Source organism: Miscanthus floridulus, chromosome 12 (assembly GCF_019320115.1).
Source record: "Miscanthus floridulus cultivar M001 chromosome 12, ASM1932011v1, whole genome shotgun sequence".
Taxonomy (NCBI): Eukaryota; Viridiplantae; Streptophyta; class Magnoliopsida; order Poales; family Poaceae; genus Miscanthus; species Miscanthus floridulus.
This window is the reverse complement of record NC_089591.1, coordinates 80244202-80271617: the sequence shown is the minus strand read 5'-3', so window position 1 is coordinate 80271617 and position 27416 is coordinate 80244202.

Here is a 27416-nt window from a genome sequence, read left to right as displayed (position 1 = left end):
CGTGATGTGAAACTGGTTCCAATAACGACGTCTAGTGTCGGGTTCATAAACCCGGGTCCCTCGGGGACCGGCTTCCACGCCAGGGCTCGGTCCAGAAAAACGGCCTTCCTTTCCTCTGGACCGACCTGAAAGTCTAAAACCAATAGACCGGAGCACTTGCTTCAGGCCCAGGCCACCTTTGGCCTATCTCTCCGACCGGAGCACTAGCTCAGGCTCAGACCAGCTCCGAACGGCCTCTCCGATCGGAGCGCTAGCGTCAGACCTTGGCTGCCTCCGCACGGCCTCCACTCGGAAAGCCTGACCCGAGGACTGCCTCCGACTCCGACCCCGCGACCGGGGCTCGCGGGAAGCCCACTCACCGCTCTTCTCTGACTGGCGCGCCAGAACCGACTGGGGACCATCCGATCAGGGACGCCCGCTCGGAAAGAACCAGAAGGCGTGCGGAGAAAGGCAAGGCATGGCTCACAAGTCAACACCACTGTACCAGGGACCATACCCTGCACGAAGCAGTGCTCTCCAGCCACCCTGACACAAAGTATTGTAGGGGCCGCTAGAAACTCTCATATGGTAAGCCCCCTCCGAGTGTCTCTGGGCACCGATTGCGGTATGGGCTCCAGGATCTGCCATACCGAGTGAACATAGCGCGGCTCCTCACATGCCACCAGGCATCCAGAAGTATTTGCAGGTACCGACGTCCATCCTTTGTGAAGAAAAATAGCTCGACCTTTCATACACATCTGACATCCTACAGCGACATCGACAGTATTAGGAGGCTTCAACAATTATTCAGTTTTTATCACCGTAGGCAGCAAGACTTAGAAATATATGTACTCTCCCCCTCTCACATGTAAGAGCCATCCCCTTCATCTATAAAAGGGGATGCGCTCCCTCCAACCAGGGGAGATCGAGTTTTTCAAGCTCAGACTCACTAGATCGACATCAACACTCCCAACCGTAGGACCACCCAGTTCCGACCGTGACCCTTCTGGTCGGAGCCAACCGAACCTCTTGTATCCCACCTTCTTCCTCCTTCTCGTTTGTACCCCCACTACAGACTTTGAGCACCTAGGCCCAGGAATAAAGTCACCGACCGACCCTGACTGGATGTAGGGCACGTTGCCTGAACTAGTATAAATCCTGTGTCATTGTGTGCTAGGCCACCTTCGATCACAACGTACAACAAAACTATAAATATTTACTAGTTGGTCACTTTCTGCATCGACAGTTGGCGCCGTCCGTGGGGAAGACGCTGTACGTTCAACACTCTTTTGGTCATCGGATGGCCCATTTTTCTGCCACCCCCGCCGTGGCGGGCTCCGACGATACGATTCGTTTTGGCTCGCTGGAGTTCCCCATAGTCTCGCCCGCCGGGATGTGGGTTCCACCCGTCTTCGAGCCATTCCAGGCCTTCCGCTTCGGGAGCCTGGATTTCGTCGCCGACCGGCTCGGCGTACTCCACCTCCACGAGGAGGCTTGCGACCCGGCACCCGTCGGAGGAACGTCCTCCATCGACTCCGGGACACGCGACTTCAAAGGTGCGGCATCTGCGCTTCATTTCGAGCAAACTCTCTGCTCAAACCCCACTGTAAGTAATATGCGTGCTACTCACTCTTTATTTACTATCTCTCACCAGTTACCCAGAGGAAATATACCGCCCACACCACAAACACCATACGATCGGTTCCCCTACGACCTTGCGTCCTCCACGGACGCCTACGCTCGGGCATTCCGAAGGATGCTGGCACCGTCTCCCTCACGTTCGAGTTTGTGGGAGTAGTGGGCTTTGTTCCTACCATTCCTCACAAACTTCTAGATGATGATGGCGAGAGCGACGATTCAAGCATCAGTGACGTGGCACCCCACCACTGTCCGTCCTAGGAGTGCGCTATGGCAGACGCTCCGCGACAACCGCACGTGGTTGCAGAGTCTGCGTGGACTCACACCCCTCTGGACCCACGTGAGGGAGCCCTCGCGTCTGCGCAAGCACACGCTGAGGAATTAAGACAACGATGGCAGAATCAGCCGCCGTCTGCACCAGCGTCGTCGGTACAGCACGTTGCGCCCCACGCGCCTGGCCTAGCGGGTGGCGCCTGGGGTCGCGCTCGTTAGGTTCAACACGACATCGTGAGCGAAGGGAACGATGTCCCACAATTCACCCGGGCCGGCCAGAATATCGCTGCTGCAGCAATGCTTCTACGCGGTGTTCTCGAGCCCGTCAACCCTCAGGAGCGGGCACTCTACCGGAACCTCTAGGTTCTAGTAGAGGCTGTCGCCGTCCAATAGGCAGAAAGCTCTGCATCGCGACTCTGACCCTCGCCCTCTCTCCCCACCGGGGGGACGGGGACACACCAGTCGGATCGATCCGTTCGCTCGCCGCCGCAGCCGGTAGGCTCGGTTCGGGGAGTGGCAGCCGCGCCATGGTCTAACTAGGCGCCTGCTCCACACCGACCACACCAGGACGCTCGTAGCATCGCTAGCAACCATCGTCGAGCCCAACATGGTAACGACGTCCGCCATACGGCAGCAGGCGACATGGACCCTGGCCGAATCATTGAGGGAAGCAGAGAAACGCGCCCCAGGCATGATCGTCGCCCAGATGACCGGAGCCCTAGCCCTGAGGGCCCAGGGCCACGGGCCTTCAGTCGGCGCATCCGGAGAGCGTCGTTTCCGCAGCGTTTCTGGCCTCCCACCAACATCACCATATACACCGGGGAGACAAACCCAAGCATTTGGCTTGAAGACTTCCGGCTCGCCTATCGAGCCAGAGGAGTGGATGATGACTTTTTCATCATCCAATATCTTCCCGTTTGCGTAGGGGAGCATGTTCGGGCATGGCTCGAATTCCTTCCACACGATAGTATCCGCGACTAGGCAGACCTCAAGAGGGTCTTCATTGGGAATTCCCAGGGGACGTACGTCCGCCCGAGAAACTCCTGGGACCTCAAGAGCTGCCAGCAGGAGCCCAGCGAATCCCTACGGGATTACATCCGCAGGTTTTCCCAACGTTGTAACTCCCTCCCTGATATCATCGACGCAGACGTCATCAGCGCTTTCCTCTCCGAGACGAACTGTGAGTCCCTGGTCCATAAGCTTGGCTGCCTAAAACCTCGCACCACCTGCGATCTACTCAATGTCGCCACCAACCACGCCTCTGGCGAGGAGGCAGTCGGAGCAGTCTTCAGCGAAGGTTAGGACAAAGGCAAGCCCAAGCGCGTGGATCCAGACAAAGGTCCCTCCACTTAGAGAGGCAAAAAGAACAGGGAGGGTCAACGCCGGACGAACGACACCGCGTTGATTGCCACAGCTGATCGCGCAACCAGGCAGCCCCAACAGGGACTGCCTAACCACTTCAATAAACTCATGGATGGTCCATGCCCTAACCACAACTATCCCATCAACCATCTCTACAAGGACTGCTAGCTCCTCAGGCGCCTGCTGAGGTAGGCTGGCAGGCCAGAGGAGGAGGAAGACGGGGAGGCATCGAACGAAGAAGGGGGCGCAGCGGACAAGGATCCAGATGACCGAGGTGATCCGACCGGAAGCCTACCGACTGAAGGACAACAACGATGACGCTCTCTCTGACGACCTTAGAACAGCTATGTCTTTTCTTTTTTTCCTAAGTTTCAGTCTTACCTTACTTAGTGAACGCTCCTACAAGAGCACCCCGGCCCGAACACTTTTTGGCTCGGGGCGCTCGGGGGACTCCACTAGGGGGCTCTGCTACCCCTTTATTTTTGTTTTTACCCTAAGTACTCTTTTGGTTTTGTATGAAGAAACTCCTTCCTACCTAAGTAAAAGGATAGTTCGTTCCTTTGTTTTACCTTACGTAACTTTGCTTTAGAACATTTCGACTGATCGCACCCCACCTTTTCCTACAGCTACGACCGGCCGAGCCTCGTGGGCCACGCCCCGAGCTTGTAAAGTTGCAGCCTATGGAACAAACGGGTAGGTACGAGGTAGAAAGAAATTTTAAACAAAATTATGCTAAGGGATAACTAAGGAATGAAAGGGAACAAGCTTTCTCGAACGGAGCAACTCCATCACAAAAACAAAAACCGATTGCAGTTGAAAGCATCTAGGCCCCTAGTTGGATTTCGGTGATTAATGTCAATACAAGATTATTATGACTAACGTGTGTTTTGCAGAGGCAATTAAGTTAGGTCATGGTAATGGAGATCGATTGGGCAATCAAGGTTGTCATGCCCCTACGATGGAAATCGTTTTGGTTTTCAAAGGATGGACGACAAGGTTAAGGATGACTAGTTCTAAGTGTCGATTGGAGTTAGAGAGACACTTAGAGTAGTTTAGGACTTTGTTTTTCCTTTGGCCGTACTATGAAGGGGGGTATGAACGGGTAGCTTGACCTAGTTGAGTCTAGTAAGTTAGGTGTGGTGCACACTTGTTAAAACTAGCTCTAGGTAGCTCCTATGAATGCCTAAGATCCTTTGGAGCAAACTTCATTCACATATGTTCGGAAGTTGGAAGTGAATGGAGGGTCAAATACTGACCGGACGCTGGCTCTGGTGCGACCGGACGCTGGCCGCAGGGTCCGGTCAGTTCATTTGACCGAGAAGATCAAGTCTAGTGTGACCGGACGCTGGGAGGTCATGTGACCGGACGCTGAGGGCCAGCGTCCGGTCAACTCCAGTAAGGGTCCAGACTTGGAAAAGTGTGACCGGACATGTCCGGTCAGTATGACCGGACCCTGAGTATCCTGCGTCCGGTCGTTTACAGTAAGCATCCAAGAGTGACCGGACGCGTCCGGTCGGTACTGACCGGACCCTGACAGCGTCCGGTCATCACTTGAATGCTGGTTCGCGGGTTGAACTGACCGGAGCGTCCGGTCATCCCGCAGAAGCTCATAACGGTTCGTTTTTCAGGCTGGCTTATAAATAGAAGCTCCACTCGTGAGTGGAGCATCCTTTGCTCATTCCAACAGCTGAGAAACACGTTTGTGAGTGCCAAGAAGAGCAAGATCCTAGTGAGGTGTTTGTGATTTGAGAATCCAAGAGAGTAGCCTCACTAGCAAATCAAGAGTAGCAAAGTGTGCATCCATCTTCTCATTAGGCTTCGCGTGGTCAAGTGAGAGTTCGTGCTTGTTACTCTTAGTGATCGCCATCACCTAGACGGCTTGGTGGTGATTGGGAGTTTGGTGTTCACCCAGCGGAGTTTGTGGGTGACCCAACTCAAGTTGTGAGCGGCTTTGGGTGATTCGCCGCGACGGAGTGTCGAAGAATTAACCCGTAGAGAGCACTTGATCCTTGCACGGATCAAGGGGGAGCTACACCCTTGCGCGGGTGCTCCAACGAGGACTAGTGGGGAGTGGCGACTCTCCGATACCTCGACAAAACATCGCCGCGTTCCTTTCTCTCTCTACTTACTTTGAGCACTTACTTTGAGTATTTACTTTGAGCAATTCAATACCTGTTTTACATCCATAGAATTGCTTGCTAGAGTAAGTTTGGAACATAGGTTGAGAGGTTGTTGTGCATTAGTTTGATATAAACACTTTTCTAGGCACAAGGGGTTAATTGGGCTATCCGTAGGATTTGATTATTGCAAGAGAATTTAGAATTAGCCCAATTCACCCTTCCCTCTTGGGCATCTTGATCCTTTCAATTGGTATCAGAGCCTCGTGCTCACTTTTTAAGCTTAATCGCTTAGAGCAAGATGTCTCACGGGGATGGACCTCCTCCTATCTTTGAGGGAGATGATTTTCCATATTGGAAAATCTGCATGGAGGCATACTTAGAAGCTCTAGATGTTGGAATTCTTAGAGCCGCCTCTCAAGGGTTCCCCGCACCTAGGAATGCCGCACAACTTCAAGGCGATGAAGTGAATTATGAGAAATGGAATGCAAAGGCTCGCAACACCATTTTTAGAGGCCTTTGCAAAGAGGTGTTCAATCGTGTAAGGAACCACAAAGACGCCCATGCTCTATGGTCGGACGTTTGTGCGCTCCATGAGGGAACCAAGAGTGAGCGTGAGGAGCGCTATCATCTTGTGATTAAAAAGCTAAATTCTTTTGAGATGTTTCCCAAAGAAAGTGCTAATGAGATGTATTCTCGATTAAATGTTCTTGTAGAGGAAGTCAATGGGCTTGGACTTACTCAAATGTCACCATCCGATATTGTGAGAAAAATCTTGAGCGTCCTCCCCATTGATAAATATGGACACATTGTGACCGTGCTACATCAAGGTGATCTTTCCACCGCTACACCGATACAAATCTTGGGAAAGATCAATGCTCATGAGATGTACATGCACATTACACCACAAGATGGCTCATCCTCTACAAAGAAGAAAGAGAAGGACTTAGCATTCAAAGCTAGCCAAGACAAGGGCAAAGCAAGACTTGAGTATGAGAGCTCAAGTGATGAAGATGATGAAGAAAGCCTTGCCCTTATGGTGAAGAAGACCACAAAGATGCTAAAAAGGCTAAACAAGAGTGGGATCAAGTTCGACGGCAAGAAGAAGAAGTTCTTCACAAGCTCAAGAAGAAAGCCAATCTCCGAGATGGATTGCTACAATTGTGGCGAACTTGGTCATCTAGCTCATCAATGCACAAAGCCCAAGAAAGACAAGTTCAAGAACAAGGGCAAGAAAGATGATTCAAGTGATGAAGATGAAAAGAAGAAGAACAAGCCATACAAGAAGAGAGATGGCAAAAAGAGGGAGTTCTACAAGAAGAAGAAGAGTGGCAAGGCCTATATTGTCGGTGATTGGCTCACGGACATTGATTCATCAAGTGGATCATCCAATGATGATAGTGACGATGAAAAGGTGGCCGCCATTGCTATTGATCTTGCATCTTCACCACCACCATCGCCATCATCCTCTACACACCTATGTCTTATGGCCAAAGGTGAACGCAAGGTAACTAAGAGTGATGATAGTAGTGATGATGAACATGCTAGTGATGATGATAGTGATAGCGATGATGATGACTCACCTACCTATGATGATCTTGTCAAAATACTAAGAAAATATACTAAGATCATTAGAAAGAGTAGAGCTACAAATGAAAAACTTGATGCTAAAAATGACTCACTCTTAGCTAAATGTGACACATTAGAAAAGGCTAATGATGAGCTCAAAGAAACAAATGATTCTATATCATCCAAACTCAAGGAGCTCAAATCTTCTAAGAAAGAGCTTAAAGATAAAAATGATAAACTTGAGTGGGTGCACAATAAGCTTATCACTAGTCACAATAAGCTAAAAGATGAATATGCAACTCTAAAGATTAATTATGATGCCCTTATTATTGCACAAGAATTCTTACCAAATGAGCCACATGATGCTACTAACCATGTTGTTAAGATTGATATAGCTACCTCATGTGATGATTTAATTGATGAAAGCATTGAGCATGGATCTAGTAGCAAGGGCAAGCAAGTGGTTGAGTGCAATAACTATGATGAGTATGTCAAGCTCAAGAGTAACAATGAGAAGCTCATGAAAGATCTTGAAGAAATGAAAAGTCACAACACCATTGTGCTAGAAACTCTTGATCATGACAAAGAGGTGATCCTTGAAAATGAGAAGTTAAAAGAAGAAGTCAAGAAACTCAAGGAGGAGAAGAACAATGATCTTCTCAAGGAAGAGAACAAGAAGCTCAAGATGGAGAAAGAGCATCTCAAGGTGGGATTGAGCAAGTTTGCTAGAGGCAAGCATCTCCAAAGTGAGCTACTCATGAATACCGTCATGAAGATGGATAGAAGTGGCATTGGATATATGGCAAGTGTAGAGAAGAAGAAGGCTCAAGCTCAACACCAGCAATCAAAGCCAAAGCCAAAGCCAAAGAGATGTTTTGAATGTGGACAAGAAGGCCACTTTGCTCATGAGTGTCAAACTCCACCGCCACAACCCTTGCCCAAGTATGCTAGACCCTTTGCTTTCAATGCTCACTACATGCTTAGAAAAGATTCGAGTGGAAAGATGAAAGTCATGTTCTTGGTCCCCCCAACAAGAGTAGGCCTAAGAAAATTTGGGTGGCTAAGTCACTTGTTGAGAAGGTGAAGGGCCCTCAACAAGCTTGGATCCCTAAAGCTTGAATCTCTTGTGTGTAGGTGAACTACAAGACCGGTGGAAGTCATTGGGTTATTGATAGTGGTTGCACTCAACATATGACCGGTGACCCTTGTATGTTCACCTCACTAGATGAAGAGGTAGATGGACAAGAGAAAATAATATTTGGAGATAATTCAAAGGGTAAGGTTAAAGGATTGGGCAAAGTGGCAATATCAAATGATCACTCCATCTCCAATGTGCTCTATGTTGCTTCATTGAGCTTCAATTTGCTATCCGTTGGGCAATTGTGTGATCTTGGCTTTCAATGCTTATTCACCGAGAAGGAGGTTGTTGTATCCAAGGTCGATGACAATCAAGTGATATTCAATGGATTTAGATACAACAACTTATATCTAGTTGACTTCACCTCCAAAGATGCAAACTTGAAGACTTGCTTATTCACCAAAACAACACTTGGGTGGCTATGGCATAGAAGGCTTGCTCATGTTGGGATGAGCTCACTCAAGAAGCTTATGAAGAATGATTTGGTGAGAGGGTTGAAGGATGTGAAGTTTGAGAAGGACAAACTTTGTAGTGCATGTCAAGCCGGCAAGCAAGTTGCAAACACTCATCCAACCAAAGCTTTCATGTCAACCACAAGAGTGCTAGAACTCCTACACATGGATTTATTTGGACCAACAACATACAAGAGTTTGGGAGGAAATCTCTATTGTCTTATGATTGTGGATGACTATTCAAGATATACATGGGTGTTCTTCCTTCATGACAAATCCGAAGTTGCATCTTGCTTCAAGAAGTTTGCCAAGAGAGCTCAAAATGAATTTGAAGTGAAGCTCAAGAAGATAAGAAGTGACAATGGCAAAGAGTTTGACAACACAAATATAGAAGCTTATTGTGATGAAGTTGGAATCAAACATGAAGTCTCCGCAACCTATACTCCTCAACAAAATGGTGTAGTTGAGAGGAAGAACCGGACTTTAATCACTCTTGCAAGGACAATGCTAGATGAGTACAACACCCCCGAAGCTCTATGGGCGGAAGCAATCAACACCGCATGTTATGCATCCAACCGCCTATTTCTTCAAAAGTTCCTTGTCAAGACACCATATGAGTTGCTCAATGGGAAGAAGCCGGACGTCTCCTTCTTTAGGGTGTTTGGTTGCAAGTGCTACATCTACAAGAAGCGGCAACACCTAGGGAAGTTTCAAAGGCGTTGTGATATAGGTTTTCTTGTTGCTTACTCATTGAAGTCCAAAGCATATAGAGTATTTAATCATGCCACCGGCTTGGTTGAAGAAACATATGATGTGGAATTTGATGAATCTAACGGCTCCTAAGGAGCACATGAGAATCTTGATGATGTAGGTAATGAACCATTGAGGGAGGCTATGAAGAATATTCCGGTGGGAGACATCAAGCCAAAAGATAATGAAGATGATGTACAAGTCATTAACCAACATTCTTCATCAAATATACCACAAGATGGTGAAAAAGTTGGGAGAGTAGAAAATGAAGATACTCATATCTCCCATGAGCAAATGGCGGTACAAGCACAAGATGTTGATGCCCCACAACCTCCTCCTCAAGTGGTCAATAGAAGAAATACACCTCTCCTACAAGATCATCCTCAAGATCTCATCATAGGGAGTCCAACGAAGGGGGTGATGACTCGATCTCAAAAACTTACTTCATTTATTGCTCATCACTCTTTTGTCTCTTGCTATGAGCCTACCAAGGTAGAAGATGCTCTTAAAGATCCGGATTGGATCAATGCCATGCATGAAGAGTTGAACAACTTCACTCGTAATGAAGTCTGGAATCTTGAAGAGCGACCAAAAGATGCAAGAGTCATTGGAACAAAGTGGGTGTTCCGCAATAAGCAAGATGATCAAGGTGTTGTTGTGAGGAACAAGGCAAGACTAGTGGCAAAGGGGTTCTCTCAAGTTGAAGGTTTAGATTTTGGAGAAACCTTTGCACCGGTTGCAAGATTAGAAGCCATCCGTATCCTTCTTGCATATGCATCACATCATGAAATGAAACTATATCAAATGGATGTGAAAAGTGCATTCTTAAATGGCTTTATTAATGAACTAGTCTATGTTGATCAACCTCCCGGGTTTGAAGACCCTAGATATCCTAATCATGTTTATAGGTTGTCCAAGGCACTATATGGGCTTAAGCAAGCCCCAAGAGCTTGGTATGAGCGCCTTCGGGACTTTTTTATTGAGAAGGGCTTCACCATTGGGAAGGTCGATACCACACTATTCACCAAGAAGCTTGATGGGCATATCTTCATTTGTCAAGTATATGTTGATGATATCATCTTTGGATCATCAAATGAAGACTCATGCAAAGAATTTGGTGAATTGATGTCTAAGGAGTTCGAGATGTCAATGATTAGTGAGCTTACATTCTTTCTCGGTTTTCAAGTCAAGCAAATGAAAGAAGGCATATTCATCTCTTAAGAGAAATACACAAAAGATCTTCTCAAGAGATTCAAGATGGATGAATGTAAGCCAATCAAGACCCCAATGCCTACCAATGGACATCTCGACCTAGATGAGGGAGGTAACTCGGTTGATCAAACTCTCTACCGTTCCATGATTGGTAGCTTGTTATATTTAACCGCATCTAGGCCCGACATCATGTTTAGTATGTGTATGTGTGCTAGATTTCAAGCTAGTCCTAAGGAAACTCATTTAATTGCCGTAAAAAGAATCCTTAGGTATCTTAAGCACACACCAAGCATTGGCCTTTGGTATCCCAAAGGAGCTTTATTTGAATTAATTGGCTATTCCGATTCGGATTACGCCGGATGCAAAGTTGATAGAAAGAGCACATCCGGAGGGTGCCATTTGCTTGGTAGATCACTTGTGTCTTGGTCCTCCAAGAAATAAAATAGTGTGGCTTTGTCCACCGCCGAAGCGGAATACATTGCCGCGGGTGCTTGTTGTGCACAAATATTATACATGAAACAAACTTTACTAGACTATGGAGTAGTTCTAGAGAAAGTACCTCTTTTGTGCGACAATGAAAGTGCGGTAAAACTTGCAAATAATCCGGTTCAACATTCTCGCACCAAGCATATAGATATCCGCCATCACTTTCTAAGAGATCATGTAGCCAAAAATGATATATCACTAGAGGGTGTAAGATTCGAAGATCAATTAGCGGATATCTTTACTAAACCGTTAGATGAAGCCACATTTTGTAGATTGCAGAATGAGCTCAATGTACTTGATTTTAATAACTTCACTAAAAATTGAGCTTGTGTTGTCCCTTGCATTCATTGTAATATACAACATGTTTAATTTGTAGCAATGCATATAGGGCTTGTCTAACATGGTTAAGATAACCGCCGAAAAGCGTGTGAAGAAGCTTAACCTTGGATCAAACTTGACAAGCAACTAGATTTACTTACAAGCATTACATATGCATGAATGTTTGTTTGTCGTTTTGTTCCATTTGCCCTCTTGTTGCCTATTTTCTTAAAAAGAATTATAGCCTAAGGCAAAATATTTTGAAAAATATGAGGGTTTGAGAGAGGTCACTCACATCAGTCCCAATTGGTGTTTATTTGGATCTTATTCAAGTTGGGACTTGATTGGGAACAGGCAGCGCAAAGGAAGGTTGAAGGATTGCTGAAAAAGGTGCACCGGACGCTGCACCGAACGCTGCAGTCCAGCGTCCGGTCAGTTCACAGGAGGTGAACTGCTGTTGAAAGAGTGACCGGACGCTGCGTCTGTGCGTCCGGTCAGAAAGGGCTCAGTGTCCGGTCGATCGGAGGATGACAAAGTTAAACTGACCGGACCCTGCCTGCGTCCGGTCATGGACCACCAGACGCGTCCGGTCGCGATTCCAGAGGATTTGGACCTCTCTGGAATCGACCGGACGCTGGGTGGTAGCGTCCAGTCGCTACCACCGGAGCGTCCGGTCAGTGGATCTCACGCATCTTAAGGACTCTTTTCCCCGTTTCCTTTTCTGTCATGTTCTTGGGGGTTACTTAACCGCGTCCTCTGTCACCCACCGTGACCTAGCCCAAGCCGCCGTCGTGCCCTAGCCCGAGCAGCCGCGCCGCCGCAGCCTCGCCGAGTCGCCGCCGTCCCTCGCGCCACCGCGCTCGGTCCCCTCGCCAAGCCGCGCCGCCGTCCTGCGGGCCTCCGCGCCTGCTCAGTGCCACGCCTCTGCAGCGCCCCAGGGCCCGCTACCGAGCTGCACGCCCCGGCCTCGCACGTCACCGAGCCCCGTGCCTGCTCGCCTCCACGCCGTGCTCCAGGCTTCTCGCGCCCTAGCTCGTCGCTCCATCGTTGCCTCTTGCGCCGATCTGTTGATCATCAATTTGTGAGCCCTAGCCCTACTATCTCCTTTGTTTAGTACAAAATTTTTTTTCAATCTTGATCTATACAATGGTGACCTAGATCAATTTGTAGTCTCTGATTCACCATTACATTCAGGACTTTCACCCTAACCCTAGCCCGGTTCTGAGGATCCCCCGCGTGACATCTTACCTCTTCTCGGTTCGCTGATCGTCAGGTAGAAAGCCATTCGATTCAATTTCGCATCTACATTACTTTCTCTGCTAGGTCTTCGCATCTATTAGACATATGGTATTTATTTGTATATCCATCTATTCTATCATGCAGCGAGTCGGTTCCGTTGTGGTTCAATTGGCAGTTGGCAGTCAACTCGGAGCCAAGCTCGCGAGTAAGGATCGAGGCCAAGCCTTGAAAGCGACAGTTTGACAGTTCATCTTCATCAGCGTCAGTTCACCATCTTGTCAGCTCAGATGGCTCGCACCAAGAATGTTGGTGGTGGCCCAGGTGATGACGATCGAAGGCCACCGCCTCGTCAGCCAGCCGGATCCAAGGGCAAATCAACCAAGCAAGTAACATCCAAGAAGCGGAAGTACCCCGATGTAGAGACAGCCAGAGCAGCAGCTGTTGCAGAGGCCGCAGAGCGTGCCGAGAGAGGTGGCACCCGCAGCGGAGTTGTCATTGCAGATCAGCCAGTTTCACCCGCAGTCAGAGCTGCGATTGAGGAGGTTGAGCGTCGTCATGGTAGTCTAGCAGGGACTGCCACGTTTGCAGGACGACGGGTTGCCATTGAGGAGGGTCCGTCAGCACAGCAGCAGCCTCCACCAGCAGAGCCTCAGCTAGCCCAGGAGACTCAGGAGAGTCAGGAGACCGAGCCGGCACCTCAGCTACGCCACTCGAGTCGTACCAGTGCTGCAGTTCCACCGAGGCCAGCTACACGGCGTAGGGGTTCACGCCCTCCGCCCATACCACAGGGTCCGCCTCCAGTGGTTCACCTCGACTTGAGGGCCGCTACAGCCAAGCAGGTTCAGCAGCTGCGGTTTGTTGAGTTTGAGGTTTGGTTCCCTCTGAGGAGGGATGAGAGAGCAGCTGAGGGGTTCTACACGCCACTGCAGGAGGATTTCTACAATGCATATCTAAACAGTGGAGCAGTGTTCAGATCATAGAGGGTCTGTCCGATAGAGTCCATTGTGGCAGCAGCCGGAGAGGGCATTCGGCAATACTTGTCATATCTGCCAGGACTGTCAGATCTGATTGGACGGACAGGGATATATGTACCTTCTTGGGTTCGTCGGTTTTATGCCTCGCTCTACATCGATCCTCATCACAGATTCATTCACTTTGCCTTCAACGGCAAAGACTATAGAGTGACGAGTAGCAGGGCCAGAGAGATACTGAGACTACAGGAGTAGCCTGTAAGGTTGCATGAGGTTTGCTATGGACATCAGGAGCCTCCCAGGCGTCCTCATGGAGGGTTGGTGCCCCCTACAGACTTAGTGCGCCATTGCTTCAAGGAGCCGTTTGGTGAGGGGTCGAGCAGGAACCCCAGTGACTTGACTCCTACAGCGAGGATACTAGAGGCCATCATCAGGAGGACACTGCTTCCCAGGTTGGGATACAGGGAGGGCCTGACTCGCTTACAGCTCTGGCTTCTCAATGCCATCATGCAGATGACAGTGTTTGACATCTGGGACCTCCTTCTTTCAGAGATGGAGGATACTATAGCTGAGGGATTCAAGGGTCGCAGGCAGCTTCCCTATGCTCACTGGATCACGTTCCTCATCCGCAGAGTTGTGATTGATAAGCCCCCTGGCATGATGGATGAGTATACAGGTGCCACTACAGAGTTCCCAGCTTACAACCTGTCACAGAGGATCAGACACGCCACTCCTCAGGCACCCAGTCAGCCTAGCCATCGCCCCGATGTGCCAGAGTCTGCAGCTCAGCAGGACGAGATCATTAGAGGGATTGTAGCCACTGAGGAGGAGGAGCTAGAGGCACAGCAGGGAGTGAGTGAGTACAGTGACAGCTCTGACAACGACTACCAGCCTATACCTCAGATGCCTCCACGCAGACACGATGCAGAGGCCGGTAGCTCCAGTTCTGCTCCACCTGCTCCATAGACAGACCCCGCTCTCATTGCTATTCTTGAGCGGATACAGCAGGATCAGACACGACAGGCACAGGAGACAGCTACAAACTTCGCTCAGTTTCAGGCTCGTCAGGATGAGTTTCAGCGGCAGCAGCAGCTCCTTCAGCACCAGCAGTTACTTATGCAGCAGCAGCTCATGGGATTCATGCAGCATGTAGTGACAGCCATTGGGATTCCACTGCCACAGACTTCGCCCCAGCTTGCACATCCTCCTACCACTTCGACGACTCCAGCAGTACAGTCCATCGGGCTTCAGAGTCAGGGACAGCCTCCAGCTCAGTTTACTTCACCTCCTGTATAGGTGTCCCAGTGGTTAGCTTCCCCTGGTATAGCCCCGCAGTTCACTCCTTATCACACGGGTTTCTCACCAGAGCAGACTTCCTCGCTATTCGTGCCTGAGTCGTCAGTCTCCAGGAGTCTTGGAGCATCATTCAGCGAGTTGACCGGCATGCCTACTCCGCCTCACATGCATACTGCCGGTCCGTCTACAGCAGCTCCAGCTATCATGACCACTCAGAGGCTCCCCTCGTCTGTCGCCTCGTCAGATCCTACGACAGACATACTTGCAGCTTCACAGGCAGCACCAGCTCAGACCCAGACCGCTTCAGCGACTCTTCCTGCTTCAGAGGGTCAGTCAGTTCAGAGCTCAGGGTCAGATGATGATGGCGCCCAGTTCCATCTTGCTCCACGTCCTTCAGCGCCCGACTCATCCGCTGTAGCCCCACCGACCGACCCTTAGGTTTTGGTGTTTGACGCCAAAAGGGGAGAGGGTTTGAGTATGTAGACTTAGGGGGAGCGAGTTTTAGGGGGAGCTAGTTATCTAGTATTAGCTTATTATATACATTTGGAGTTTTATTTGTGTGATACACTATTTCTCATGCATTCGTGTGTTTTCTTTCATGCATACTATTATATATACATGTGATAGTGCTATCTACATGATTGTGATATTTGACATGTGTGATTTCTACTTTGCTTTATCTATATGTCATATCACTTGTGGAATGCTCATTTGCTTTTACTTCCGCGTTTTTACTTCGAAGCAAATGAGCTTTGTTATTTGTACTCATGCTTAATTCATATCCTTTGAGTACATTGTGTTGGCTTGGGTCATATAAGCTTGACTAACTCTTTTGTTCTTATTGACAAAAGCTTATATGAACCAAGCCCGTCAAAAACCTCACTCCATAACATACTCGAGGTGGTATTGTCATCAATCACCAAAAAGGGGGAGATTGAAAGCATCTAGGCCCCTAGTTGGATTTCGGTGATTAATGTCAATACAAGATTACTATGACTAACGTGTGTTTTGCAGAGGCAATTAAGTTAGGTCATGGTAATGGAGATCGATTGGGCAATCAAGGTTGTCATGCCCCTACGATGGAAATCGTTTCGGTTTTCAAAGGATGGACGACAAGGTTAAGGATGACTAGTTCTAAGTGTCGATTGGAGTTGGAGAGACACTTAGAGTAGTTTAGGACTTTGTTTTTCCTTTGGCCATACTATGAAGGGGGGTATGAATGGGTAGCTTGACCTAGTTGAGTCTAGTAAGTTAGGTGTGGTGCACACTTGTTAAAACTAGCTCTAGGTAGCTCCTATGAATGCCTAAGATCCTTTGGAGCAAACTTCATTCACATATGTTCGGAAGTTGGAAGTGAATGGAGGGTCAAATACTGACCGGACGCTGGCTCCGGTGCGACCGGACGCTGGCCGCAGGGTCCGGTCAGTTCATTTGACCGAGAAGATCAAGTCTGGTGTGACCGGACGCTGGGAGGTCATGTGACCGGACGCTGAGGGCCAGCGTCCGGTCAACTCCAGTAAGGGTCCAGACTTGGAAAAGTGTGACCGGACGCGTCCGGTCAGTATGACCGGACCCTGAGTATCCTGCGTCCGGCCGTTTACAGTAAGCATCCAAGAGCGACCGGACGCGTTCAGTCGGTACTGACCGGACCCTGACAGCGTCCGATCATCACTTGAATGCTGGTTCGCGGGTTGAACTGACCGGAGCATCCGGTCATCACGACCGGAGCGTCCGGTCATCCCGCAGAAGCTCATAACGGTTCGTTTTTCAGGCTGGCTTATAAATAGAAGCTCCACTCGTGAGTGGAGCATCCTTTGCTCATTCCAACAGCTGAGAAACACGTTTGTGAGTGCCAAGAAGAGCAAGATCCTAGTGAGGTGTTTGTGATTTGAGAATCCAAGAGAGTAGCCTCACTAGCAAATCAAGAGTAGCAAAGTGTGCATCCATCTTCTCATTAGGCTTCGTGTGGTCAAGTGAGAGTTCGTGCTTGTTACTCTTGGTGATCGCCATCACCTAGACGGCTTGGTGGTGATTGGGAGTTTGGTGTTCACCCGGCGGAGTTTGTGGGTGACCCAACTCAAGTTGTGAGCGGCTTTGGGTGATTCGCCGCGACGGAGTGTCGAAGAATCAACCCGTAGAGAGCACTTGATCCTTGCGCGGATCAAGGGGGAGCTACACCCTTACGCGGGTGCTCCAACGAGGACTAGTGGGGAGTGGTGACTCTCCAATACCTCGGCAAAACATCGCCGCGTTCCTTTCTCTCTCTACTTACTTTGAGCACTTACTTTGAGTATTTACTTTGAGCAATTCAATACCTGTTTTACATCCATAGAATTGCTTGCTAGAGTAAGTTTGGAACATAGGTTGAGAGGTTGTTGTGCATTAGTTTGATATAAACACTTTTCTAGGCACAAGGGGTTAATTGGGCTATCCGTAGGATTTGATTATTGCAAGAGAATTTAGAATTAGCCCAATTCACCCCCCCCCCTCTTGGGCATCTTGATCCTTTCAGCAGTCATTAAAACACACCACGAAACATCTTACATGTGGGCTTCCCCACGAACTTAAAACTTCCTACATTTGCTAACTACTATTATATTTTTACATGCTACTGGGCCGACCCGACGATGCAACCAACGAAGGCTCGAGCTGCTCACTTCCCAACGACGCGGCATCCGGCTCGCCTAAGACCAGGGCGACATTCACCTCCAATCCGACATCATGCTCCGGGCACTCTCGGTAAGAAAGAAGAAGGAAGGAAGAGCGAGGAATCTCCGCCAGAAGAGACCACCAAACCTCCCTGGGTCGATCGAGTCACCCAGGAGAGATCAACCGGCCTCCTGAGTCGATCGATTCACTCAGGATAAGCACCTGAGATACAGGTAGGAAGCGAAGGGGCGCCCCATGCGGGCCATGCCGACTTCGTCTCGAATGACGAGCATGGGTCCCGGTCGAACATTTTCGATTGAAGCTCTCCGAACCCCGTCTCTCAGGTCATCAAGGTAAGCATATGTTCATTAAATACAAAACTGTTCACATGAGAGCTAACCCACGATTGACAAGCGCAGGTCCCGGACGGATGTTTCTGACTAGAGCTCTTCAAACCCCGTCGCTCAAGTCTTCAAGCTAAAACACCATCAAAGTCCCTCTATTTCATTACAAATCATTCATACATCCATACGCGCATTCATCTCATACACCCAAACCCCCCAGACAGTTAGGGCATGAACCGCCTGAGGGCTTGGGAACTAAGCATCGCATGTGCAGTGAAATGCACCAAAACACTCCGTGTTGCGCCACGAAGCGGTGGCTTGCCTCATTCGACATGGCAACCAAACAGAGACATAGGAGAAAATCGTAGATGAGCACCGTGCGGCCTTTGCCCGGTCTAGCAAACCGGGTCATCTCAACCTTCTCGTTCGATCCTGAACCTCTTGGGCCCACAAAATCTCCATCGAGGGGGAGGCCATCAGGCCACCCGGGTCGCTCTATGGAATGACCTAGGCATCTGCCGAGCTGAAGGTAAAGGAGTAGTGGAATGTCACAAGAGGGCTATGCTGACCCTGTCATGAACGATGGACTTAGATTCCACTCGATCACACCCGTTAGTGAGCTCACTGAGCTAGTCTTTGAGCCCAAGCGATCAGGACAGGCGACAAAACTCAGCCCCTCTGGTTGTGAGGAACCAGATGGGGTAGCGCAAAAACGACTCACAGCCCCCACGAAGGCTCAGGGGTTTAAACGCCATGGGACCGCGACTCTGAATTCGCGTCGACGGGATGGCGACATCTGGCTATGGCTTGGGACCGTGACTCCTTAACTCGCGTCGATGGGATAGGCGACATCCGGCTATGGCTTGGGTCCACGACTCCTTAACTCGCGGCTCCTTAACTCACGTAACGGCTTTAGACGGCTTCACTAACTAAAACTAACTCTTTCGATCCACGGTGAGCACCGACGCCTGGGTCTACTTGCGACTCCACCTTACCCGATCCCACGGCGTGCACCGACGCCAAAGATCAAACTCTGTTGCATCCGAAACTAAGTTATTTCCGTTCACGGCACGCACCAACACCAGGGCTTGTTTCAAAAACAAAAAACTTCCTCGTCCGATCCCCGACACGCACCGACGCCGAGATCATTAAGTTCTGTCTCAGTCTAATCCCCGGCGCGCATCGACGCCGGGATCATTAAGCTCTGTCTCAATCCAATCCCCGCGCTTAAAAACACCTCGGCTGCGCAACGACGCCATGGTTAAACAAAATTCCGTCTCAAACTAAAAAACATGCATACACGCCTGCTGAGACAACACCCCCAACCGGTTCGGCCCGAACCGCCTAGAGCTCGAGGGCTTCACCCGTAGGTGCGCTCGCGCGCACACACCGACTAGACAAAAATCCCCCGGATGATTCTGTCCAAAGGCTCGGGGGTTCCTGTCGGGTTCATAAACTTAGGGTCCCTCGGGGATCGGCTTCCACGCCAGGGCTCGGCCCAGAAAAACAGCCTTCCTTTCCTCGGGACCGACCCAAAAGTCTAAAACCAACAGACCAGAGCACTCGCTTTAGGCCCAGACCGCCTTTGGCCCATCTCTCCGACCGACGCACTAGCTCAGGCTCAGGCTAGCTCCGAACGGCCTCTCCGATCGGAGCGCTAGCGTTAGGCCTTGGCTGCCTCTGCACGGCCTCCACTCGGAAAGCCTGACCCGAGGACCGCCTCCGCCTCCGCCTCCGACCCTGCGACCGGGGCTTGCGGGAAGCCTGCTCACCCTTTTCTCTGACTGGCGCGCCAGAACCGACTGGGGACCATTCGATCGGGGACGCTCGCTCGAAAAGAACCAGAAGACGTGCAGAGAAAGGCAAGGCAAGGCTCACAAGTCAACACCACTGTACCAGGGACCATACCCTGCACGAAGCAGTGCTCTGCAGCCACCCTGACACAAAGTATTGTAGGGGCCGCTAGAAACTCCCATATGGTAAGCCCCCTTCGAGTGTCTCTGGGCACCGATTGTGGTATGAGCTCCAGGATCTGCCATACTGAGTGAACATAGCGTGGCTCCTCACATGCCACCAGGCATCCAGAAGTATTTGCAGGTACCGGCGTCCATCCTTTCTGAAGAAGATAGCTCGACCTTCCGTACACATCTGACATCCTACAGCGACATCGACAGTATTGGGAGGCTTCAACCATTATCCAGTTTTCATCACCGTGGGCAGCAAGACTTAGAAATATCTGTACTCTCCCCCTCTCACCTGTAAGAGCCATCCCCTTCATCTATAAAAGGGGATGCGCTCCCTCCAACTAGGGGAGATCGAGTTCTTCAAGCTCAGACTCACTAGATCGACATCAACACTCCCAACCGCAGGACCACCTAGTTTCGACCGTGACCCTTCCGGTCGGAGCCAACCGAACCTCTTGTATCCCACCTTCTTTCTCCTTGTTTGTACCCCCACTACAGACTTTGAGCACCTGGGCTCAGAAATAAAGTCACCGACCGACCCTGACTGGATGTAGGGCACGTTGGCTGAACCAGTATAAATCCTGTGTCATTGTGTGCTAGGCCACCTTCGGTCACAACATACAACAAAACTACAAATATTTAGGTCACTTTCTACACCGACATCTAGTTTTCCTTTTATTTATTGAACTGCATCTGAAACCCCATCAACATCTTGCGTCATAATTTTAGTTGTTCTTGAGATTAAGCATTCAAAATTTATATATAAGAACCTAATCTAAGAATATCAACAGAAACAGGCACTATGAGGTAAAAAAACCTAACAATAACTGAATTATTTTTTGCATCTTTTCATCTCAGGTCAGGTTGTGAATGGCTAATTGGAAAAGAAAAACACAAGAATTCCCAAGTGCACTGAATTGCTGGTTGCAGATATGATGAATCTTCACAGCACCCAAACTGAAGAATATATGGATAGTCATGATAGCATACACTAAACCTGACAGTGCAGCTATCTAAAATTGATATGAATCATCACAGCAACCAAACTGGAGAATCTATGAATACCCATGATGGCATACACAAAACCTGACAATGCAGCTATATAAAATGATAACGTTGTAGCTATACATTTAATTGGGAAAAAAAGAAAGAGGTTTGAGCTGCAAGAACAAAGCATGATCAGAGTGTTCGGCTGGACTGTTTTTTGTACTGTTCACGCTGAAAAACATTGTTCATGCTAAAATGTTGTGAGAGAAAAATACTGTTTCGGCTGAAAAAAGAAATCAACCAGCCAGCCGAACACATCCGATATTGAAAGCTACTGCTTACACAATCCTGAAGCTATTGAACTCTCTTTGAAGATGATGCAAAGCTAGTAAGAAAAAATAGGAGCTTATACAGTGGCCAGTCTGTAGATAGTTGTAAAAGTGTATGGAGATAACTTACCTTTCTGGTTTCTGTGACGTAGCAAATGCAATAGTCAAATGTTTTCACTAATGCCTAATAATCGAAGTTCTCACTATAGTTCCGACTGAAATGTAAGAAAACAGTTAGATCCGTTTTAAATAAACTGAAAAATCATCGGTTTCACTAATGCCTAATAATCGATGCTGTCACTGTAGTTCCTGCAGATCGATTTTTATTCACTAAATCAAACCAAAAGCTTTACACCTACTGATTTCCACCCCTACAAATCCTGAGAGAGCAGCATTACACCTACTAATTTCCATCACTACTATCCAGATTTGAGATTGAGAGAGAGCAACAGTACCTCACGTCCACATGAAGGGCTCCAACAACGTGCGGCCGTGAAACCCAAGATGCACCGGCGTCGTGGAGGCAGCTTCGCCCTGCTTGCTGGAGTGGATGTTGCAGGCTACCGGCGTTGCGGACTCGCAGAGAAGGTGGCCAGCGATGTGGACTCGCGTAGAGGCGGCCAGCGGCGCGGAGACGTAGGTTGTTCATGAAATTAATACAACGTCTGGTCTTCCTTTTATTTATTGAACTGCATCCGAAACCCCATCAGCATCTTGCGTCATTCCTTCGGTTGTTCCTGAAATTAAGCTTTCAAAATTTATATATAAGAACCTAATCTAAGCATATCAACAGAAACAGGCACTATGAGGCAAAAAAAAGCCTAACAATAACTGAATTATTTTTTTGCATCTTTTCATCTCAGGTCTGGTTGTGAATAGCTAATTGGAAAACAAAAACACAAGAATTCCCAAGTGCACTAAATTGCTGGTTGCAGATATGATGAATCTTCATATCACCCAAACTAGAGAATGTATGGATAGTCAAGACCTACACAGGGTCGTCAAGACCTGAATCACTATGTTTCTGCCCTGGAGCATCATGGACTACTTGATCTGTAAAAGGAAAAACATGAAAGATCAATCCACAAGCAGGTTGCTGATCAGATGCCTAAACTATGGGGAATACACTAAAATAGATATGTGAAATATGAAGAAAAGTTGAATGGCACATTCACAAATGGAGTAACACACGTATAATCCACAAGCAGGTTGCTGATCAGATGCCTAAACTTTGGCGAAATTACATACAAATTGTACAAAGTCCAGAGTAAGCAAATAAAAGGTGATGCATTGATATATTTGTGATCTGGAGGGTGCTCATTAGGTCATGAAACCATGCCAAAGTTAAATAAATCTCAGTAACACAATTGATAGTGTCAATACTTGGATATCTGAACTGCTGGAAAACAGATAGTTGTGCCACTCAAATTTTCAGGGATGTCAATGTGAGAGAGAATATATTGTACCAGCATGCATCCTCAAGTAAATTTTGCTAACATGGCCATGCTAAGAGGACGCTAACTCCCGTAGGTTTGTAGAGTTTAATGTTTGGAAAGCCCAAATTGTTAACTATATTTAGAGATGGTTTTGACAGACTACAGACAATCTCTGCAGCTGTGGAGGCGATCTTTTTTAGTAAATAAAGTAAAAGTAGAGACAAACTAATTTTGACGGAGTACAGAGAAATGATATAAAAGAGTTAATCACCAACAGAGATATGTTTCTGTAACTGGACTGACTACTTTTTATCTCAGATTTGTTGTCAAAGACACATAGATGTGCAGATGAATCCATGAAGCACCAGCATAACATCAACATACTAAGAGTGTGCACTTAACCCAAGAACCTGAGAAGAGGACAACAAAAGAGAGAACAATGATTAGAAACCTAACCCCTTTTTAACATTACTGAGAGCAGTATACTTTACCATCAATAAACAATGGTGTAGAGATCCAGTAAAAGGATTCCAGTATGGCATGTCAGGTAGGCATCTTTGAGGCAAACACAGTTCAATAGAGACACGGTTGCAGAACTATTCCGAACATATGCCAGCTGCAAAATTCCCATTAGAGCAGTAGTCTGGAATTCATAGACTCATTAGTCGGTATTAGTCTATAACTCACCTATAGAAGCTCTTCTCCAACACAGAGAGTGATCGCCTTTTGAATCGGGTGCAGATAACAAATTCTTTTCACATCAATGTCCCATATTATTGCAAAACACATGATATGAGGCATCATATCTGATCCTGAAACTCCGAAACAATGAACGATACACTAAGGCCCTGTTTAGATCCCACCCAAAAACAAAAAAATTTCAAGATTCCCCGTCACATCAAATCTTGCGGCACATGCATGGAGCATTAAATGTAGGTAAAAAGAATAACTAATTGCACAGTTTGTCTGTAATTGACGAGACGAATCTTTTAAGCCTAAATAGTCCATAATTGAACAATTTTTGCTAAATACAAACGAAAGTGCTACAGTAGCCAAAAACCAAAAATTTTCGGAACTAAACGCGGCCTAACCCAACAAAAATCAGGAGGGGCACTATAAATATATTATATTCTGTACATAGAACTGCCAACACCTTCCTTTCCCCAATGTCTGCTACATGCAGGTGCTGGTGTTTAACCAGCTGCCATAACCATTGTTTCTATCAATTTAAAGCAGTCTCGCAATAAGCAAGCAAGGACCAATTTGCTGTAAATATCAATGGACAGTTAACTACATGATTATATGTAATCTGTATGATCACAATGGTATTAAGCTGAATAACAAAAAGAAAGTACAATTAATTTTAGGAGTAATTGGACGAAGAGACACCTTCCAAGATAGCTCAGTTTCATATAGGATTAATAGTAGGATGCATAGGTTCAGGTTCATGCATGTTATCAACCAAGATATGATGATCACTAAACAACAAAATTATAATCCTGAAAATATTCAGGGAATGACCATTATTTCATATACCTAACTACTTGGCTGTGGGCAGACCGTGCTTTAGTTTCTACTTCTTATGATCGTTGCATGCCAACACTCGACGATTGGTGCATGGATTCAGATGGTGTATACCCCAAACAAGGTTGGTCCCTGAGATATAACAAAAAAAAGGAAGATGTTGGCAGTACTGACAGAGATAACACTGTAGATATCCAAATGCCTAATAATGGCCTATAGTTGCAGTAGTGGCACAAGCAAGTACTATGTAGTAACTCATTATCTTGGAACTTGAGTACTCACTGATTTGCAGGCTAAAAAATTTGACAACAACCATGTTAGCATTTTGTGCCCTTTTCATTTTTTTCCTACTAAAGACTGGCATTTAATAAATTATGTAATCTTGATTGTTTTGTATTGGTCAATCTGAGATTTCTAAGCTGCATCAAGTTATTCGCATGAAGATAAGCCATGTCACCCAATCCAACATTACAGAAGTAAACAGGGTAATTCATAAAACGAAATTGGAGCAAGTTCAAGCAACCGAGGCTTTCAGTAGTTAAAAAATTTGAGAGAAACTCTGTAGTCGACATCAAATTTGTGTAGCATGTAAATAAAAGAAAAACAAAATAACATCGCAAGATCTAGCAAAAGAGAGGTATCCACATTATGCATTAGGAACTGCAGCAGGAGTCCTGTCCCATGGTCAGGTTTATTAGAATTAGACCATTAAACCATAGTGGAAGCATTCATTTTTATAGCCTTAACGATACAATAAAAAATCCATAAAACAGTTCTCGAGGGCTCAGAGAAGAGATATGTGACAGCATTTATATGAGTGATCTAATGGCCGGTGCTGCATGCCAGCCGGCACTTGTGCATGAAACTTATCAGTACAGTAACACACTAATAATTACTCAAGTGTTGCTTGTATGTGTAGAACTCCAAGAAAAAAAAAAGCAGACACGATTAGAGAATGTCACAAGCATTCTAATTCACTGTATTTGAGTAATTAGTAGTCAGTGAGTTCACTTCAACTATGTATTTCACATTTGCATACAACTCAAAATTCAGACCTGAGCAAGAAGACTGTATGCTATAGAAATTCTACTTATGCACCAAATGGCTTCAAAATATCAAATTGCAAATTCAGGTGATTGTACTTAGGCAAGTTCAACAGTTTCATTCAAAACGAAATTACAGAAACAAAGGGTTCATGAAGAATGGTTGTTGTTGTCCTACATGCGCAGCACTAATTTGATTGTTCTCTCTAGATCATTAAAGAAAACCCATCTGAGGATGAGATTTCTGGACTAACAAAAATGTTCAGAACATGGTAAATTCTTAAAATGTTTTTGTTTTTCAACGAAGCTTAAGGCAACTTCCTCACACTTCTAAAGTGAAACTAATCAGAGTTAGACATGAATGATTTTCCAATTTTTATGGTCCTGAGATTCAATCAGCCATCAGTTTCCAATCTCAGAGTTTGTTAAATAAGAAACTGCACAGTTGGAAATCAAACTCTTGCCATACAAATTCTTTGCAAGTAGCGAACCCCCCTATTATGAAAAATAAAATTGGTTTCAAAACTAAAGTATTAGGTAACTACACTTAGTAAAAATGTCTGGATCAAAAATGGTATGCACATCAGGAAACAAAGAAAATGGAGTCCATCAGTGTAGTTAGAGATAAAACTGGCATGACATTAAAAATAGAGCATCATTCTTTCTCGAAACTCATTGGTTTTAGTTAAACAGGAATCTCCAGGAAGGAGGGCATGGACATATGCACTAACCAATCAGTATCGTAAATCACACAAGGAAAAAATGGCATAAAAAGGTCACTGGCCTTCCTGCTCTTTCAATGAATGGACACGATCCATTACGAGGAGATGACAAATCAATGCACAGTAATATATCAAGATTGTACATATAACCATTTTTACTAACCTAGAGGTATTATTTTGAACAGACCAGCAGATTTTAATTCAGGTAATAGAAAATAAAATATTGAAGGGAATAAAATTAGCAAAAGCGTTAGAATCTACTATTCTCAATTGCCATAGAAATTATTGTGAGGATCTGCCGCTCCAAAAAAAACGCGAGGGAGAGAGGATCTGGGGGAGGAGCCATGGGACGAAGGAGGAGAAGAAGAGGGTGAGTCACCGTCAAATCCAGTCGCCGAGCTTCACCGCCGCTGCTGTCGCCGCACAGGCACCTAGGGTTTCATCGAGCAAAGGAGCACAAGCTCCCCAGCGGGAGGAGGCGTTGAGGCAGCCGCATGGAGGATGGGGGAGAGGAAGGGGGCCGCCGAGCCCCTCCCGCGGTGGCGCATCGCCCGCAGGGGCGTCATCGCCTGGCACCTGCCGCCGCCTCGCGTCTGCCATAGCATCGGGAGGGAAGGGGAGAGAGAGAGGAAGGGGAGGGAGAAACGGAGGTGAGAGGCAGGCGAGGGAGGGCGGAGGAGGAGGAGGAGGAGGAGGGCAGCCGCCGTCGCCGCTGTTCGCGTGGGGATGGAGAGGGAGAGACCGATGGGGGGGGAGAGAGAGAGAGGAGGGACCATAGTATATACATCTTGTTTGCCTACGTGCGGTATCGCAAGGGAGGTGCGGAGCGACGGAGCGATTGTCGCATGGACGGGAGGGAAAGGCGACCCAAAAAAGTCGCACGAAAAAATAGTCTTAGTTTGTTCTTTTTAGGGCCTGTTTGGCTGGGCTCCCGCGGGCTTCGGCTCCTGCACTGTAGCGTCATGTCAGCCGCCCACGAACCGATAGGTGCCAACGGGAGCCGGAGCCACGGGAGCCAGAAAAACGAGCTTCTCCGGCTCCTGTGATGTCAGTGAGAGAGGAAAGGAGGAGAGAGAAAAACAGCTCCGGTGAACAGTATAGCGTCCTGGGCCGCCCACGAGCCGATAGGTGAACAGTGCGGGAGCCGGAGCCCGGCCAAACGGGCCTTATTCGTAGGATGTAGGAGATGCGGAGCACTGTTGTCCCACGAAAATGAGGTAATGGTTTTGTCCCTCTTTTGGATGCCCTCTGGTGTCCGTCTTCTTCGCCAGTTGCACGAGCGTGAAGGCGAGTGGCGATCGTCAGCAGAGTGACAATTGTCGGCTAAAGTTGTACAGGCGGCGCGGGGGTTGCCAGTACGGGGATGTGTAGGCCACGACTTGAGGTGGACGGACAGCATGGGAAGGCGACATGGGAGGCGAAGGATGGCTACGTGGGGAGGACTAGCGGCACAATGAGGCGGGTGGTAACTGGTAAAGGAGATGCGAGCTGGCTTTGCTGGAAGGTGCGCTCGAGCAATGGTATCGGTGACAGGAGAGGTATGGTCGAGCAGTGTCCACGTACCATGGGGAGAAGATTAGGCACACTAGTTAAAGGAAGAGTGATAGGTGGGGACGTG